Source organism: Zootoca vivipara, chromosome 10, assembly GCF_963506605.1.
Source record: "Zootoca vivipara chromosome 10, rZooViv1.1, whole genome shotgun sequence".
Lineage (NCBI taxonomy): Eukaryota > Metazoa > Chordata > Lepidosauria > Squamata > Lacertidae > Zootoca > Zootoca vivipara.
The window spans coordinates 15,061,222-15,073,871 of NC_083285.1; positions in this window are offsets into that span (position 1 = coordinate 15,061,222).

Below are 12,650 nucleotides of genomic sequence, written 5' to 3' on the forward strand. Positions count from 1 at the left end.
TTGGTCCAGCCAGTCGAAAGTTCCTGTTCCTCCTGGCTGGAGCATCCTTCCTTTGCATGTGACTAAAGGTGGGCATGTCCAGGTAACAAAAGGACGAGTTATGCAGCACACCTTCCTCTTTTTCACTTCCTTCTTCGTTTGACCAGCTTTTAGTTAGGACTGCTCTGCTAGCATCTCAGCTAGCAGAAGGACTGGGATTCCACCCCCACCCCCCATATAGGGTAGATTGGCATGTACATATTTGTAACTAAGTCTGCCTTCAGGGTGAACTGATATTAAGTAAAATTCTTTTATTGACTTTGAATAAGGTTGTGGCGTCTTTATTCTTTTAAGAGGTATTTAAGGGAACTTACCAGGAATGTACAATTCAGTCTAGGACAGACTGAATTGTATAATAGTGAGAAGCTTACACAAGTCTGCAACCAGCTACCTGCTGTGCATGTAAAAAGGGGAATGTAAACTCTGCTAAGTAAAGGAACTTGCTAGCGCAAGTGGAACTTGCTAGCGCAAGTTAGGGAGGATATTAATAAACGATATATCCTCTCCTGCCCAGAGGTGTAGCAATGGGGGGGGCGATAGGGGCAGGGCCCCCAGACTCCACTCTGGGTGGGGCAGCGCCCCCTCCCCACCTCCACTGACGATGGCCACTGCTGCAATGGTGCGACCGCCATTGAAGGGGTGCGCACCTCCAGCTCCAGCCTTCCGGTAGAAAGGCTCGCACAGCGCAGTGCGCCTACCATGCCAAGCGGGCTTTCTACCAGGAGGTTGGAGGCTCCGCTTTGGAGTTGCGGGGGGGGGGTGCTACCCTCTACGTAGTGCGCATGCATTGTTACATAGTGATGCATGCATCGTTACGTAGCAACGCCCCCCCCCCCCGGGTGCACAGCAATTTGCTGCTCCGGGAGACGCGACGGCTTCCTATGGCGCTGCTCCTGCCACCCTGAACATTCCCACATTTTTTTAAAAAAAGAAATGATAATTGCAGACTCATATGAAAAGAAGATGGAAAGCAATTATAGGCAAAACATGTGTGAAAGTGACTTGGATTGGGGAGAGACTGATTTGCCCATTGCTTCACCTGCTCTATCCATATACGTATTGAAAAGCTCTCTCTCGTTGCAATAGTTATTGGTTAATACAAGACTGCTAGTTGGATGGTGTCATTCCAGTCATCCTTAGAATGAGATGCTGTTTTTTCATTGACCTGCTTCCCCATTTCATTCTTGTAAAATACCTAGATACGTTTGTGAGGCAAAGCTGTGCAAAACAATATTGTTTGTTCCTCTCTGACTATACCAGGCACGTCCAACAGGTAGATCGTGATCTACCAGTAGATCACTGGACGTCTGTGGTAGATCACTGGTAGATCACTGGCTCCCTCCAAAGAAGCTCAACAACTTTGGCTCCCCTAAAAATGCTCAACATTTTAGCCCTTCACCCCCCCCCCCCAAAACAGGGCTTTCTTCCCACCTCAGAAAAGCTCAACAACTCTAACCGGAACCCCTAAAAATGGGCCTTCCTCCTTCCTAAAAAATCTCAACAACTTTGACCTGAACCCCTAAAAAACAGGGCTTTCCTCCTCCCTAAACAGCTTTGACCTGAACACCCCAAAAGGGGGTAGATCACTGCCAGTTTTTAACTCTGTGAGTAGATCGCAGTCTCTTCGGAGTTGGCCACCCCTGGACTATACCATTGCATTAGTGCCAAATCAAGATCTGCCCTTATGGGTACAAGGACCCTTGGAGATCAGAAATGTTTGGCAAAATATTTGTACCTTAATTATATGGGTTTGTGAAAGGAATTAATGTGAACAGTCAAACACAACTGAATAATCACTTATTAATGCAGTTAAATATTAATGAATGTAAAGTTCATTCATAAGTTGTGCACGGGCTAAGAATGATCTAATTGTAGCTTTCTGAAAATCCATTTTTTCTTGTGTAAAGCCTTGGGCCTCTTAATAGCTTGAAAGAGTTTTTCCTCAATGTGTTCTCTTTGCAGGAGTACAAAGAGAGAGGAAGTAGTATACCTGCCCAAAATAAATCAGATGTGACTCAGGAGTTGGTCTGATAAAAAAGAACTATGTATGTATTGCCCCTATTAAGTCTATGAGAAGGTTGAATTCTATTATCAGGTATAATTGTTGTGTGACTAGGCATAGCAGGATGAATCAGCCACTGCAGATTGGCAAGGGGGAGGCTGATAAATTTAGATGACTAGAAGAACGTAGGAGAAATTTCTAAAGGTGCTTCTGATTGCACGAAAAAATATGACACCAAGGATGAGAGAGAGAGAGAGAGAGAGAGAGAGAGAGAGAGAGAGAGGAATCCTACTTTACAGTGGTGCCTTGACTTATGAATTTAATCCGTTCCGAAGGCACCTTCGTAGGTCGAAAAATTCGTAAGTCGAAAAGCGCCATTGGAAACACGATTTCCCATAGGAATGCATTGGAAACGGAAAAATTCATAAGTCGAAGCAACCCCATCTAAAAATAAGTGGGAAAAATCCTATCTAAAACCACCGCGGTTTCCGTTCGGATGTCGAGAAATTCGTAAGCGTGCGGCCATTTGCCCCATTCATAAGTCGAAAAATTCGGTTGTCAGGTCGTTCGTAAGTCAATGTACCACTGTATTTGTTAATGTGCAGATGTCATTTCTATTCCCTAAATAATTACCACTGTACCAAATGGCTCAGATACCCAGTTTACACATTAACTCCAGAAGAAGTAACATTGAATTGAGCTTGCTCAAATATATAGAGAATGGAGGCATTAATGTCTACTATCTGTTGATTAGACGGTCCCTACTTGTCAAGGGAAGTTATTAAGATGTACATAAATATGGAAAGCCAAGAGAAGCCTTATATCTCTACCAACATGAAATGAAAACACGTTGATGGAAACAAAAGATATTTCATATGTACAATGAAATGACATTTAGCTGAACTTTCAGAGAAATGCTCATCTGGGCAGACAGAGAGTTGCACTTTAATCAAGGAGCTAGAAGAATGCAGTGTGTTTCATCCTGAAAGCCCAGAATTGTATGGAATTATCTTCTAGCAAATAATTTTTTAAGAGAAAAGAGCCGTAGTAGATCAGGCCAAAGGCCTATCGGGTCTAGAATTTTTTCCCCTCATAGTGGCCAACCAAATAACTTTGTGAAGGCTGCAAGCAGGACAGTGCTCTCCACACTTGAGGGACAAGTTGCATTTTATAGGCCCCTGAGAGGAGCAAACTTGTCTCCTTACTGGTCTCTTGTTGGAAATGATGGCTGGTGTGATGTGTGCAGTAGAGAGTCAGCTGGAGGAGGGCAAGACGGATTCAATGAGCTCTGTGTCCATCCTATGGAATGCATGTGTGCTATTGCAACATGTGTGAAGCGTTTCCTTTTTCTGCATGCAACATATTCCTTTTAACACACCTATTTTAACAGTGCCCTGATTGGTCAGCCTAACATGTTTGATCCCATCATCCAGGTCGGACTTGTAAAGTTGGGCATGCTACAGACTCTTCTGACTTTTATATCCTCCCTCAGTTTCCTGACCTATTTTGCAAATCTTAATATTCCATTGGTCATCAGGGGAGATTTTTGCTGTAGCTCCCCCTGTTGGAAGGAAGTCTATCTGCTCTTAACAGACCTTGCCCCTCATTCTGCACCTCTGCCTTTGTAGCTCTCTAATCCACTTGTAATTTACATAAAAGTGAAATAACCTTGCCCTTCTTACTTCAGTTATGCAGCTTTTGCAAATAATTATTCCAAATATGTCACATTAAAACCCAAATGATAGTAATTACTACTATTGCTTCGTTCAACATGCTACAATCATCTCTTGATTCTTCATGGCTTTATGTAATTAAGGAAGAAGAAAACAATCAGGAAGGTAATCTGGCATTCTTAATCAACTGATGTAAAGCATGTGTTACTTATCAGTCACAGACTTTAGCCCTGAGTCTGAAGGTCTGCATAGATTATATCACTCACATGATATAATGGAGGGACTTTGAAGACTCTTTCATTAGGTGGATGGCTGATGAAACACTATTATCTGTGACCTGAATTGCATTAAGAGTTTGATAAGCCTCAAATAAAAATATCAGTCTTCTTCTAGGGTAATACTTCAAATTGATTTATGTACAGAAAAAACAATTGCTAAAACAACAGCAACAACAAACTAAAACCAGAGAGAATTTAAACATAATGTTGGACAATCGGTACAATTAGAGTTTGATCTGATCAAAGGAAAACTTGTTCTGTCTTTAGGGATGGACAGTTTACTAAATATTTGTGGCAGGAGGATTTTTTTTAACAGAATTTCTTTTCTTTCTTTCTTTTTTTAAAAAAACCCTCTTACTGTCTGATAAATTTTGGCTCATTTAACATGGAATTGAAACTTGATTAGTTTGTAGGCTGAAGGAAGTGGTGTGATAAGAGAGGAGATATGAAATGAGTTGAGGCCAAGCCCACGGCTACTTTCAACATTATTGAAATAATATGAAACAATGTAAGCACTGGATTCACGGGTAGCAAAAACTGCAGAGGACATTTAATGGAATATTCTCCATTGTGGATTTCGCCAACTGTTCTGGAGGAACTCAAAAAAGAAAATGTTCAAAAATGGGTCAGAAAATTATTCTCCGAGAAATTTCAACACACCCCAAGCTTATTTTGCAATTGAATCGATTTCTCTTCCCACCTACAGCTACTGCATGACTCCAGATCTTCTCTAAAGCCTTGGAGGACCCTTTGGAATAGCTTGTGAAGTGCTGTAGAGAGCTAAAGAGGGGATGAGGAATCACCAGGTACCATCCCTTTCCCTCTTCCACTGACCAAAGTTTCTACTGAATCAAAGTGTCTTTCATCAAGGGATACCAAATGGAGACAACACATCACTTGCTGTTGTTGTTTAGTCGTTTAGTCGTGTCCGACTCTTCGTGACCCCATGGACCATAGCACACCAGGCACTCCTGTCTTGCACTGCCTCCCGCAGTTTGGTCAAACTCATGTTCGTAGCTTTGAGAACACTGTCCAACCATCTCGTCCTCTGTCGTCCCCTTCTCCTAGTGCCCTCAATCTTTCCCAACATCAGGGTCTTTTCCAGGGAGTCTTCTCTTCTCATGAGGTGGCCCTTCATGGATCAATGCTTGAATAACTCAGAGAAGCTATGAGTTATGCCATGCAGGGCCACCCAAGATGGACAGGTCATAGTGGAGAGTTTTGGCTAAACGTGATCCACCTGGAGAAGGAACTGGCAAGCCACTCCAGTATCCCTGCCAAGAAAACTCCATGGACAAAGACAACAACACATCACTACCAATACACATTCTTTCATTCTTGAACAGGATGGAAATTTGCTGTGACCTTAATTCTAAGCCATGAAACATAAATTTAAAAGTTGGCAAGGAAGGACTTTTCCTTCCTCCATCCCTTTCATACAAACTGCAGAGGAATTGTTCACTTTGTTTGAAAACTCTACACTCTCTATTTCAAGCTAATCCATACATTGGCTGCTTCTCCTTCACTCTTCTTAGAGACAATGCTTGGATTCATAAGAATAAGGAGTCACAGCCAAAGTCAATGTAGCAAAAAGAAGCGACAAGTCAAGATTTGGTATCTTTGCCCCTGGGCCAACTTTGGACAGTGTGCTTCTAAATTAAAATTCTAGTGGAAAAAACTTGAGCTGAAAAGCAGGGCCAAATGAGTAGAATTTCTTGAGTCTTCCATGAAGAAAATATTCATGTGAGAACCTGATAAAAGATGCCTTTCAACTGAGCATTCAGGTATTTCGGTGATGCATATCCCACCATATGCCAGCTGACAATTCAAGAAGGATGAGCACTTAACACCTGATGAGAATGAGCTATTTCGGAGTGGCTCAGCTGGAACAGAATTTAGAATATGCTATTAGTAGTGAAATTAATTGTTCCTTCACTTTGTCAGTGGGAAAAATCCTTCACCGCACAATAAAATAGAATTCTTTCCCAATACTGCAGTCATACATATATAGGACGAGGCTTTTAAAAATGTAAAGGCCGCATATTGTTTCAGAGCGGCAAAATGTCCAATTCAATTTCTGAAATAATCAAAGGTGTCTTTTCTCCCCCCCCCTTGTGCTCAAATATGAGGGGGGGAGTGAACGAAGAGGAGGATTTGACATATTTTTAAAAAGTTATACTATTTCATTACTTACAGAGCTTGTACATGAGACTGATAGTGAAGGAGCATTTCAACTCTGGGCATTTATCTACCCGTATCCTGATACAACCCAGGATACAGCAACAAGAGTGTCTAATGGAAGCTTTCCAGTTGGCACCTCAAGGAGCAGCACAGGATTTTCAACAAATTGCAGACTCAAGTCCATATTTTGCAACCATAGGAGCCAACGCCTAGGCCCTAGGGACAGAGGTCCCTTCCTCCCCCCTAAAATATTTGAGGGGGCCAGCCCCTTCCCCAGTTTGTGGACATTGCTATTCAAATGGTCTGCATGTGCTATGTCGTGTGACCAGTTCTGCAGGGGCAGAGTTTACCCAGGCCCCTGTAATATTTTATTCAAGTTGGCACCCCAGTTTGCAACTGAACCCATTTAATAGGGCAGGCCTCCTATTCTCCGATTCCTGAATATTCTGCACTGCTGACAAAGCTCCAAGTCGAATGTTGATTATGATATAGCTGTGTGGTTCAAAACAAACAGAATACAGTGGTACCTCGGGTTAAGAACTTAATTTGTTCTGGAGGTCCGTTCTTAACCTGAAACTGTTCTTAACCTGAGGTAGCACTTTAGCTAATGGGGCCTCCCACTGCCGCCATGCGATTTCTGTTCTCACCCTGAAGCAAAGTTCTTAACCTGAGGTACTATTTCTGGGTTAGCAGAGTCTGTAACCTTAAGCGTCTATAACCCGAGGTACCACTGTATGTTGTTTCAAACAGCTGAATCTGCAAAGCCAAATCATTTGGAACACCCTGCATGCCCATTTCCCAAACCGAAAGAAACTCACACAGGTTAATTTTCTGCCGTTATCTGGAGAAATTATAGGCTTCCAAGTAGATGGTAGCCTCCCAGTTGGGCTATGTGGGAGTTTATAATCTAGGCTTGATGCTATTTGCATGTAACAATTCTTCCAATATCGATGAAAGCACAGCACCTGCAGAGATATTTTTTTTAAAGATTGGCTGAGATGACTTTATACAAATTTCCACAGTATAAAAAAGTCGTCTTTCAGCTGCCAAGTTTTTCAGAATGTGTGTCTTAGAACAAAATGATTGATGCTTGCAGAAATGGATCTTAGCTAGAGGTTTGATGAATGCTCCCTGAATCATAAGCTCTTCTTACTTTCTTTTTAGCATTATCAAAGCTGCAAAATGTATTCCCTAGAGAGGCAGAAAAAATTCCCTAGTGTCAGGGGGCACCCAAAGTAAGCCAGAAGCTACGCTAGTGCATTATTTAAAGACAATGAGCACTCACACTTTACATTGTGGGTGCCCTTTGCGGGATCGCGCACGGTGCTACAGTTCCTAGAGAACTAAATGGCAAACAGGGACTGGCCTGCCTCTCAGTGTTATTATTTGGAGGTTCACACCCAGCCTCAGTAGTCAAGTTTCATTGCTGAGAGGCGGGGCCAGCCACATTTTTATAAAAGGGGTGGAGCCGACAGTAGCCAGGCAGTCGGCTCAGGAGATTCACCCTCCCTACCCTCCCTTAGTTTGATGTTTTCTTGTTTGCAGGTTAACTTTTTCTTCCTGTTTAGCGGGTGCTGCTACAGTCTTTGACTGGTTGCTGTTGAAGGACCAGTAAGAAATTTTCCTGCATTGGCAGATTTTGTTTTCCCCATAGCAATTCATCACAACTTTGGCAGTTTATGGTCTTGGGTGGAATCCAAGGGTCCCCTCTTAAAGGGGTTATATAATGGGTGTCACTGGCCATACACGGAGAGGTTGTCAGTGAACTACCTTGCATGTGGGGATATGGGGTGGCGCTGTGGGTTAAACTACAGAGCCTAGGGCTTGCCGATCAGAAGCTCAGCAGTTCGAATCCCCGCGATGGGGTGAGCTCCCGTTGCTCGGTCCCAGCTCCTGCCAACCTAGCAGGCACCTCAAAGTGCAAGTAGATAAATAGGTACCACTGCAGCGGAAAGGTAAACGGCATTTCCGTGCACTGCTCTGGTTCGCCAGAAGCGGCTTTGTCATGCTGGTGTCAGGGACCACCAGGGGTCAGCGGAGAGCCTGGTGGGTTGGAGCGAGGGCTCTCGAACACTACCAGAGCCCCAGTGCCTAGTGCCTGGCAGCTTCCTCCAGAAGGTGGGACAGAGACTCAGGAGGAGATGCAACCCATTAGGGATGTTGTGGAGATGGGAGCTCCAGAGGGAGAGTTGCAGAGGACGGACCCAAGTACTCAAGAGGAGGAGGCTACAGGAGGCACAGAGCCGGTCCCTCAGCTGAGCAGCTCTAGTGGAGAGGGTGCTCCACCAGCAGCCTCACCCCAACAGAGGAGAGGGGGAAAAGAGGAGGGACCAACGGAGGAGGTTCAGGGTGCCCCGGGGGTTATGCTGGTGGAAATCACAGAGGGAGGTGCTTCCGGATTCTGAATTGGATTAGTACAGTCATGCTTTTCGATGCTCTGTCTTGTACATAAAGGTAAAGGTAAAGGGACCCCTGACCATTAGGTCCAGTCGTGACCAACTCTGGGGTTGCGCACTCATCTCACATTATTGGCCGAGGGAGCCGGCGTTTAATGCATTCTGTAAGGGGGCAGTCCTTGAAAAGCATTTAGAAAGTTGCCAGGATCCTGACTGAAGCAAGTCAATTTGACCATATTCCATCTAATGACAAGTCATGGGAAAACACCTCTCTGATGCCAATACCAGATCATCTACTCTGTGGTAGAGGTGTTATCTCATTAGAGGTGTTTACACATTACATTTATCAAGGATTGCAGGCTAAATCTAATCTTTCTATCCTCCCCATGCAAGTTATTGTTATGATAAAGCACTGAGAATGGAAATAACCAGTGAACGAATTCACAGGATCTGAATAAGAGGATCTACCTCTGAGAAGAGACACTTAAGCACTGAAAGTCCAAAACTCTGCTGTGTTCCTCTGATCAATTGCCATGAGAACACAAAACGGAACAACATGACCTATTGTCATCCTAATAATGAGTACAAGGAAAAAAGGAAATAATTCAAATGTGACCATGGAGCATTGCATTCATAATTTATAATTTCTCATTAAGCAAGCATGAGAAATCTCCAAGAAACAAAACCTAACAACAGCACAGTTTCCGAAACATTTTAATGCATGGATAGATTGGCATGATTTATTTATTTTTAACTCAGCCTAATTATCTCAATTTAGAATTTGCATTGGTCAGAATGGCTATGAATGCAACACATAATGGAAAGATGGTGTGTAAAAGGGATCTGGATCTGGCCAGAGCTTTGATCCCAAGCCAGACTGCAAAGATTTGGGCTGATCTGAGACTGGTCCAGATGAGGTTTGAGGCAGCCCTGGATTGCCACCTGAAGCCTTATTGCATTGTCAAAAGGGGGCGGAGAACAGTTTGGCAGTGAGGAGGAGGAGGAGGAGGAGGAGGAGGAGGAGGAGGAGGAGGAGGAGGAGGAGGAGGAGGAGGAGATGCCCAGGTAGCCTGTATGTGTCTCATTCTCGCCCCTCACAAACACATATTTATTCTAGGTTTAAATTCCTGATCAAATATATTACTGAGAGAGGATTAGAAGGAGCGGCAAGTTTCCTCCCTTCCCTTTCCAACTGCATGACTCTGCAAGGTCCTCAAATTGGTTTGGAGGTTTGTGCACAGTTGAGTTGGCTGCAAATTACCCAGAGTTTGATCAGGGCCACTTTGTAGTGCCAGATTGGGGAGCTCTAGTGTGCAAGTAGATTGATGTGACCTATCTATCTATTCTCTCAAATAGCTCAGTGTGGCTCACAAAATATACAAGCATGTAAATGTCACACAGGGAAAACAGGATGATATACAGCAATCCAGTTCCCTAAATATTGAGATTTGGGTTTCATTTCTTCCTTCTTGCTATCTCTCGCTCATATGCACACACAGTCCTTAGTTTACCTTGGAAAATGTGAGTCACCTTCCTTGAACCTCTGGCTCTTGAAAAAGACCTCTGTTTAATAGTCACACACTGTCAAGCTCGGAGAGTCCTCCCCTCCTGTTGGTAACTTCACAGATCAGAATTAACGAGCAGTTGATAGGTTTATAGTCCTTTTATTACAGCTTCATGTTGTGAGCACAAAATACACAGCTCTCCACAGGGAGGGCAGTTGCCTACTCTAAACCCTCCTTCCAACTTCCACAGCAAGAAAAGCGCCAACAGGAAGTTCCTCCCTCCCTCTGCCTCCTTTGTTCTCTGATACGTTCAGCTCACCGAGTCTGCGGAGAGGCAGGGTCCCCCACACTCTTGATTGACATCTCTCCTAGCTGTCCCCTCCCTTCTGGTTCCCTTGTCCTTATCTCATAGCTGGGTAACTCCTCTCCAAGTGGTTCAGCTTCTGTGTCTCTGTCTGACTCTCTCTCTGCTTCTGAAAATGCTGAAGGTGTGTGTGTGGGGAATAACCTCCTCCTCTTCTGTGGTTTAACCCACAGTGGGTGGTGCTGTGGGTTAAATCACAGAGCCTAGGGCTTGCCAATCAGAAGGTCGGTGGTTCGAATCCCCGCAACAGGGTGAGCTCCCATTGCTTGGTCCCAGCTCCTGCCAACCTAGCAGTTCTAAAGCACGTCAAAGTGCAAGTAGATAAATAGGTACCGCTATAGCGGGAAGGTAAACGGCATTTCCATGTGCTGCTCTGGTTCGCCAGAAGCGGCTTTGTCATGCTGGCCACATGACCTGGAAGCTGTACGCCGGCTCCCTCGGCCAATAACGAGAGATGAGCGCCGCAACCCCAGAGTCGGTCACGACTGGACCTAATGGTCAGGGGTCCCTTTACCTTTACCTTCTGAGAGAAACTGGTCTGCCTGCGACTGCATCCCCCAATCTTCAGATCCAGACCATTCCCTGACACACACTTCATTTGGAAGCCATCAAGCACCCACTATGATGTAAGCTAGCCTTGCATCACAACCACATTCACAAATTGCTGCAAAATGTGGAGAAATTATTTCAAGACTTGGAGGAAAAGTGAAATGGGGAGAACTGAAATGGACAGAGCCTTGCATTCCTACCTCTGATGGCTACCAAAGATATAAATTATTCCCTGCCTCTTCTGTGTCAAGTGCTGGGAATGAGAGTACCTGTTAGGGACTGGTAGGGGACCAGGGAAGTGACTCAGAAGAGGGGACCAGTGATTTAGAGGGTTTGGTGCTCCCACAAGGCAGGGGTTGGGGCAGGAGGAGGAAGAAGAGTCAGGTCTGTCTGAGATGGAGGAAGACATGCAGGATGTGGTGGAAGAAGAAGAAGCTGTTCTGGTGATGGACTCCCCACCTGTCCATGCCCTGCTGTCTCCTGCAACCAGGAGGGGCCTGAAGTGGGAAGAGTAGCAACTACCTCCATGTAGGAGAAGTCTCAAGTTGCAGGCACACAACCTATCAGGGAAGGGTATATAAGCCAGCAGAGGGGTGGGTTCTCACTGTTGCTGCAATGGCTCCCCAGAGGACAGATCGGAGGGACAGCTGCTTAGTGGTAGAAGCATGTGTGTGCATGTGCATCTGAAGCACTGCAGGAGTTGCGATCAATAAAGACTTAACTATCAGATGCGGGTGGCGCTGTGTAAAGCACTGAGCCTAGGGCTTGCCAATCAAAAGGTTGGTGGTTTGAATCCCCGTGATGGGGTGAGCTCCTGTTGCTCGGTCCCTGCTCCTACCAACCTAGCAGTTCAAAAGCATGTCAAAGTACAAGTAGATAAATAGGTGGAAAGGTAAACGGTGTTTCTGTGTGCTGCTTTGGTTTCACCAGAAGCAGCTTTGTCATGCTGGCCACATGACCTGGAAAAACTTTCTGCAGACAAACATTGGCTCCCTCGGCCAGTAAAGCAAGATGAGCGCCACAACCCCAGAGTTGTTCGTAACTGGATTTAACTGTCAGGGGTCCTTTACTTTTACCTTTTTCAAATGTGTGCCTTCCTGAGCTGGGTTGGGCCAGGACTGTGTCCTATTATACCCCTTCTCAAAATCACCACAGTTCATTAATATCAGGGACTGGACTGAAGAGGAGGGCTGGGAATCGCCCCCTCCACCCCCTTTGCTTATTTTGCTTCTTTTGGAGGAGGAGAGGGAGTGGGAAGAATCGCCTCCAGCCCCTTCCCCAGTGGTTCCTAGAGAAGAGAGAGACCAGGCTGAATTATAGCAGAACACAGAGTTACCAAGTTACGAGATATTGGGAGAAAATAATAATAATAATAATAATAATAATAATAATAATAATAATAATAATAATAATTTTTTGCTCCGCCCATCTGGCTGGGTTTCCCCAGCCACTCTGGGCAGTTCCCAATCAGATATTAAAAACACAATACAGCATTAAACATTAAAAACTTCCCTAAACAGGGCTGCCTTCAAATGTCTTTTAAAAATAGGATAGTTACTTATGTCCTTGACACCTGAAGGGAGGGCGTTCCACAGTTCCCTGTAACCTCACTTCTCGCAGGGAGGGACCCACCAGAAGGCCCTCAGCGCCGGATCTTAGAGAA